The sequence below is a fragment of the Chiloscyllium plagiosum genome, chromosome 32 (assembly GCF_004010195.1).
Source record: "Chiloscyllium plagiosum isolate BGI_BamShark_2017 chromosome 32, ASM401019v2, whole genome shotgun sequence".
Taxonomy (NCBI): domain Eukaryota; kingdom Metazoa; phylum Chordata; class Chondrichthyes; order Orectolobiformes; family Hemiscylliidae; genus Chiloscyllium; species Chiloscyllium plagiosum.
This window is the reverse complement of record NC_057741.1, coordinates 18200296-18206933: the sequence shown is the minus strand read 5'-3', so window position 1 is coordinate 18206933 and position 6638 is coordinate 18200296. Positions and strand designations below refer to the sequence as shown.

The following is a 6638-nucleotide window of genomic DNA, read 5'->3' as shown; positions in this document are numbered from 1 at the left end:
TTTGGTCTCCTTTCTATTGGAAAGATGTGGTGAAATTTGAAAGGATTCAGAAATGATTTATAAGGATGTTGCCAGTGTTGGAGGATTTGAGCTATAGGGAGAGGCTGAACAGGCTGGGGCTGTTTTCCCTGGAGCATCGGAGGCTGAGGGGTGACCTTCTAGAGGTTTATAAAATCATGAGGGGCATGGATAGAATAAATAGACAAAGTCTCTTCCCTGGGGTCGGAGAGTCCAGAACTAGATGGTGAGGTTTAGGGTGAGAGGGGAGAGATATGAAAGGTCTCTTTTATATCTTTCCCCTCTAAGGGGCAATGTTTTCACACAGAGAGTGATATGTGTATGGAATGAGCTGCCAGAGGAAGTGGGGAGGCTAGTAGAATTGTAACATTTAATAGGCACTTGGATGGGTAAATGAATAGGAAGGGCTTGGTGGGATATGGGCCGGGTGCTGGCAGGTGGGACTAGATTGGGTTGAGATATCTGGTCAGTATGAATGAATTAGACCGGAGGGTCTGTTTCCATGCTGTACATCTCTATGACTCTATGATGCCAAACCCCATGAAATGGAATACCTCTTGCCCACACCACTCCTTTAGCCACATGTTTACTTCTCTAATTTTCTTATCCCAAGCCAATTTTCACATGGCTCAGGTGGCAATCTGGAGATTATAACCCTCGAGGACCTGTTCCTTAATTTTTGATACTCCCCAAACAGGTCCTCCTTCCTAGCCTTGCCCATGTTGTTTGTCCCAAAGTGGACCACAACAACTGGATCATCGGCCTCCCACCCGAATATCCTTTCAAGCCAATCAGAGATGTCCTGCATTGTGACACCAGGCAGGCAACAGACCATATGGGACTCCCGAACTGGCTTGCAAAGGATACTATCTATCCTCCTAATTATGGAATTCCCTATAACTACCACTTGTCTTTTTGCTCCTCCCTCTTGAAAGGCATCCTGCAACATGGTGCCATGGTCAGCTGGCTCATCCTCCCCACAGCCCTATTCCTCATCCACACATGGAGCAAGCACCTTGTACCTGTTGGACAAGGCCAAGAGCTGGGGCTCCTCCGTTCCTGAACTCAGGATCCTCTACCTCCCTCACTTGCAGTCAAACTCTACTGTCCCTGATCACTGACTGAATTTGAATTACTTAATCTACCAGGTGTAATTGCCTCCTGAAACAAAGTGTCCATGGATGTGCCGCAGTGTTTGAAGCTCAGATTCCAGCTCATCAACCCTGAGCCAGAGTTCACTTGCTGCAGATAAAGTTGGTGGTGTGTGAGGATCTTGTGGCACCTCATTTAACAGTAGTATACCTAGTCACCTTTGGGCAGTTGTGATTAAAATAAGTAATTTTCTATGTTGAAGTCTATGGCAGAAGGTGGCAAGTTTTGAAAATTTCAGGTGCCGAGAGGTGTGGAAGGAAGGGAGGGTGGACAGAGGGTGGTGTCCAGGTGCAGTGTGAGAAAGGGAGTGTCCTGTAAGAAGCTGGGGCAGGGTGGGGCAAGTAGGGGTTGAAAGATGAATGATAGGCCTGAAAGGTGGAGTTAATGCTATCAATGGTGGAGTCCTAAGGCTGTTGTTGAGGATTGTCACAGTCAAAGTTAGAAGGTTGGAATGTGGACAGGTCATGGAAGGTGTTGTGGGGTGGGTCATAGGAGCGAATGAGAGTATAGAGGAGGATAATGTAAGAGTTTAGCATTAGAGTGGTCATGGGGATGTCAGGGATAGGATACAGAGATGGTATGTGCATGGAACTGGTCAAAGGTTCCAGCTTAAAAGAGTTAGTGGCGAACAAAGTGGAGAGGAAAGAATATTAGTGAGTTTTGAGAAGATTTCTAGCTCAGGTTGAGGTTCTGGATGTAGGTTTATTCACTGAACTGGAAGGGGTCAGGCAGTTTTCAGTTTTCAGACATTTCGTCACCATACTAGGTAACATCTTCAGTGAGCCTCTGGATGAAGCACTGGTGGTATAGTACAAAATACCTTGCAAGAACTGTAATGAACACTACATTGGACAAACAGGCAGAAAACCAGCCACCAGGATACATAAACATCAACTAGCCACAAAATGACATGACCAACTCTCACTAATATCCTTATATACAGATGAGGAAAGATACCACTTTGACTGGGACAACACATCCATCACAGGACAAGTCAAACAGAGACACATACAAGAATTCCTGGAAGCATGGCATTCCAACCAGAACTCTATCAACAAACACATTGACTTGGATTTCATTTACCAACCCTGAGAAAAAGAACAAGAAATAACATCACCAGACGAAATGACATCACCACAGGAAATGACATCATTAACCCTAGGGAAACCAAACACATAAATAGAAAGCAGGCTATACCACTAGTACTTCATCCGGAGGCTCACTGAAGATGTTACCTAGTGTGGTGATGAAATGTCTGAAAACAAACCTTCCAGCTCAGCGAGCAAACCTACATCCTGGAAAGAATATGAAAAGTTGGGTTAAATGGTAATGGAGGAAATCACAACAGGGAGGTTAGAAGGTACAGGATCAGGATTCAGACCTAACATGCACAATTGTTTGTAGCTTAGTTTGTTTGTTTAGGGTGGATAGAGTTGTACATATCTGGCTGGTTAATAAAAATAAACTATCTTCAGATGACAGTGAGATAATATCAGAGACACAGAGGGAATCCCAGGAACTGGTCACTGAGATACGTTACATTATTCATCAAGACATGCAACCATGAGAATTGGTTGGGAACCCAAACTCAAGTTTACAGCATCGCGCAATTTCAATGCCAGCAATGACCATTAGGTCACAAGTGGTGTTAGCATGTGAGATACCAAATGTCACACATAGGTGCATAAAGGCAGTCACAAAAGCCCTATTTCATTACATATGATTCTATCCACTTCCTTATTGACATCTACATGGGGTGTCATGGCTGAATTTCCTTGCGAGCAAAAGGTCATTGACTAAACTTTTGCAGCCACAAAAGATCCCTAGGAACAGCCAGCTGCATTTCTAAATCATACATTATCAAGGATTTCACTCGTGCATAAAAATGGTTTGTGAGCACAGGCGGAGATTAATGCAGGACTATGCTTGTTTCCCAGGGAGCTGTCAGAATACAACTTGTGTAATTTACAGCCACAGACCTTTAGAATTCTCAGCCCAAGATGATGAATGAATCCTCAGTGATGAGGCCTATCTCCTGTATACAGGGCTGATGGCAACAGTGTAGATCTAGCCCTGCTTTCCTCCCTTACCAATTTAAATCAGTATCCTCCACTACCTAATGGAATGGGGATTGCAGCTTAATCATGCACACTCATGAGTTAGTGTTCATGCCAAGGACATTTAAGGATTATGGAGACGTTAACATTACATTCAATCCAGCCCAATTATTCTGATATATCATTATTGTTCAAATCCAGTAATCTGCAGACGTGTCATTTATAGCTGTAGAAAATTAAATGAGATAATATCCCCTACAGTGCATATAGGGAGCCAGCTAGGTTTCCATTTAAAGTCATGTACCACAGCATGATCATCACAGATGTAACACTTCACATAAAAATTCAATAAAGAATGCACAATATGCATCTCAAAATGTGCCCTTTCTCCTATTTAGCTATTATATTATGAGAAAACATATTACATTGTGCATATTTTAACACATGGACAGACTTTGAAAATCTCTAATGTCTCCCTCGTTGTGCAGGACGGTAACTGAAGGTAGTTAGGATGATTAAGATGAATGACTAAAGTAGCATCTGACAGCAAATATGATCGGGTTAACATGCATGATTGGGTTCATGTGGATGACACAAGTGACATATAACAGCAAATGCTGTCAGGCCTGTGTGAGTTATGCTGTGCAAGAGAGATAGAGTAAGTAAATACTCCGTAAAGAAAATATCTGTTTATCATAGTAGGGACAGATAACGGTAAGAATATTGTATAAACAAGTTTCGGTTGCAATGCTGTATAAAAAGCTACTTCCACATGAATAGGAAGGGTTTAGAGGGATATGGGCCAAATGCTGGCAGTTGGGATGCGATTAACTTAGGATATCTGGTCAGCATGGATGAGTTGGACTGAAGGGTCTGTTTCCATGCTGTATATCTCTATGACTCTACTGACAGTCAGAAGAACTTAAGTTTGAAGATGTACTAAGAAGTGCTTTCAATAAAGACAACCTTTTAGACTCCTCGGTCTCTGTCTTGCTCCTGTTCACTGGTCTTGGAAAGAACTCAACAACTTGGCATAGTCGGCAGGATTATAATAAGATGCCTGGCCACCACTATTACTCTCATTTCACTCTACTAATGCCTACAAGGTACTCCTCTATTTAAAAGTCTTCGGGTGAAAGTGATAGTTTTTATGGTGGGAAGTCCTGTCTGACGTGATCCAAAAAAGACGAACATAGTTCGTCCAGAATCTACTGTTAAATACAGACGTCTCTTTCCGTAATCAATCAGATTATTTACAGCTCAAAAAGAATCTTATTTCAGTTCTGACCTAAGAGATGTGAGACCTGACGCATCCTGACCATTGCCAACTACTGTCACAGGTCGGCACCTGATATTCTAGAAGAGGAAGTCTTACAAAAACTACAAGAGTGTATTGAATAATGATTCAATCTCCCTACCAAATGGACATTTGTAAGAAATATGGAACCTCCACAGGACAATGGTCCCTGGGTGATAACAAACGAGCTTGGGGGAAAACGTACCCAACTCAAAAACAAAGAACAAACTCAATGGTCTCTTTGTGTTATGCAACAGTTAAGACAGAGACAAGAGATCATTGACAAATCCAAACATGACTGAGAAGAGAACAATTCAAAAGATCAGTTAAAAGTGGTATGTAATGAATTAAAAACAACAAAAGACAAATTGGCTGCAGCTAAAAAGGAGATAGAACACATGAAGACTACTTCACCAACTCCACTATCTTACCCTGCTATATCTTTATGTCTCATTCATACTCCAAGTGCACCTTCTCTTAAAGGTAATTCAGAATCGTCCTTGGGGAACAATGATGATTCCGATACTAATAAGGAACCCCCTGTGGCCATGCACCCAGTCTGACTAAAACAACAAAAATGGAAAAAGATTTGTGTCAAAGAGAAAGACGATGAGCCAGGTGATCCAAATGTGAATACACACAATGAGCTGTTCACGAGCACCCCCCAGCCCCGATCCGAAATTGGTCAAAAGGTAGGCAAAAGAATTGCCACATGCTAAGAAGGGGTGTCTAAAAACATGGAGTGAACTGCAAAAGTTGAAAAATATTTACTCTATAAATCCCATGGACGGAGTTCAAATTTTACCTGTCACGGTGGGATCAAATACATGAAATAAACTTCTCACTCGAGTAGCAGCACAGTTAGGAGAAAATGAACAGAAATTAGGAGACATGTGTCATTCTATTCGCAAGTGGGTCTGTGATTACAGCCCTTCTAGAACAGATTGGAACAAAATAACTGCCTACCAACAAAAACGCACTGAAGACATTAGGGACTTTGTGGAGCATTTTATATATGTTTGGATGGCACACTCAGGGTTTGCTCGTGACAATAGGTCGAATGATACAGAACAGCAGGTACTTGTCACATTAAAATCAGCCTTTGTGGTCGGCCTTAAAGCTGAACTTGCAAAAATGTTGAAATTACATTGCCACGATTGAGAGCAGAACCACATCTCCCTCAGAGTCCTGACTGGAGAAGGAAGTAAGCTAGAACGATACTTGGAATCGAAACTCAGAGTCATCCAAACTGTATGCCCTACTAATACTGATAAACATCGTGAAAACTGCAACAATTGTGGAAAGGAAGGACATTGGAGCAAAACTTGCAAAACTTGCAAACAAAAAAGATGCAGGAGGGAAACAGAACCCCAAAGAGGCTTCTTGTTAGAATAAATTGGCCCTAATGGAACACCTGACTCTACTTGAACAACTTAAAGGGTGCTCAGAGTCTCAGCTGAGGATGGATGTCTTGACCCAGATAAACTCGTCAATACATTTTGACAATGGTCAAGTCACTAAGGATAGCACCAGTAAGATTCACCAGTGTTGCCCCACCACGTACCAAACAATATTTTATTAGTTCTACCTCTATTGCTGCCTCTATTTACCCATCATCGCCCAATTAGAACAACAAGGGGCTTTCACTAAAACCCATAGCTTGTCCAACAGTCCGACATGGCCTGTTAAGAAACCCGATGATACGTGGTGCCTGACTGTTGACTATTGGAAAATTAACCAGTGCATACAACAGAAAGCATCCTGGGTTGCGGACCCCTCCACCAGTTTTAATGCCCTCTCGCCAAACCATAAATTTTTCTCTGTGATAGATATGGCCAATAGATTCTGGTCGGTTCCACTGGCCCCCGAAGTACAACACTGGTTTGCTGTTACCATTCAACAGCAGCAATCTACATGGACACACTTACCACAGGGATTTCATAGTAGTCCACTATGTTCCACATGGCGCTGCAAAACCATCTGCATGAGCTGCCCCTAATGGCCTCCAAGGTTATATAATATGTGGATGACATCTTAGTTGCCTCCCTGACTGAGGAGCAGCATAAGGAGGACCTCTGTACCCTCCTTAACCATCTATACTCCCGAGCCATGTC

The 6638-nt window shown here is 42.5% G+C and overlaps 1 long non-coding RNA gene across 1 annotated transcript in view; it reads right to left on the bottom strand.

The window, feature by feature from the left end:
- Window positions 1-5665, bottom strand: part of LOC122539376 — a 23077-nt gene extending 17412 nt beyond the window's left edge. Inside the window, exons 1-2 of the long non-coding RNA XR_006309058.1 lie at window positions 5330-5665; window positions 4956-5087 (exon numbers count right to left, since the gene is read on the bottom strand). This is a non-coding gene — a long non-coding RNA (uncharacterized LOC122539376). The remainder of the gene's footprint in view (window positions 1-4955; window positions 5088-5329) is intronic.
- Between the last annotated feature and the right edge of the window lie 973 nt (window positions 5666-6638).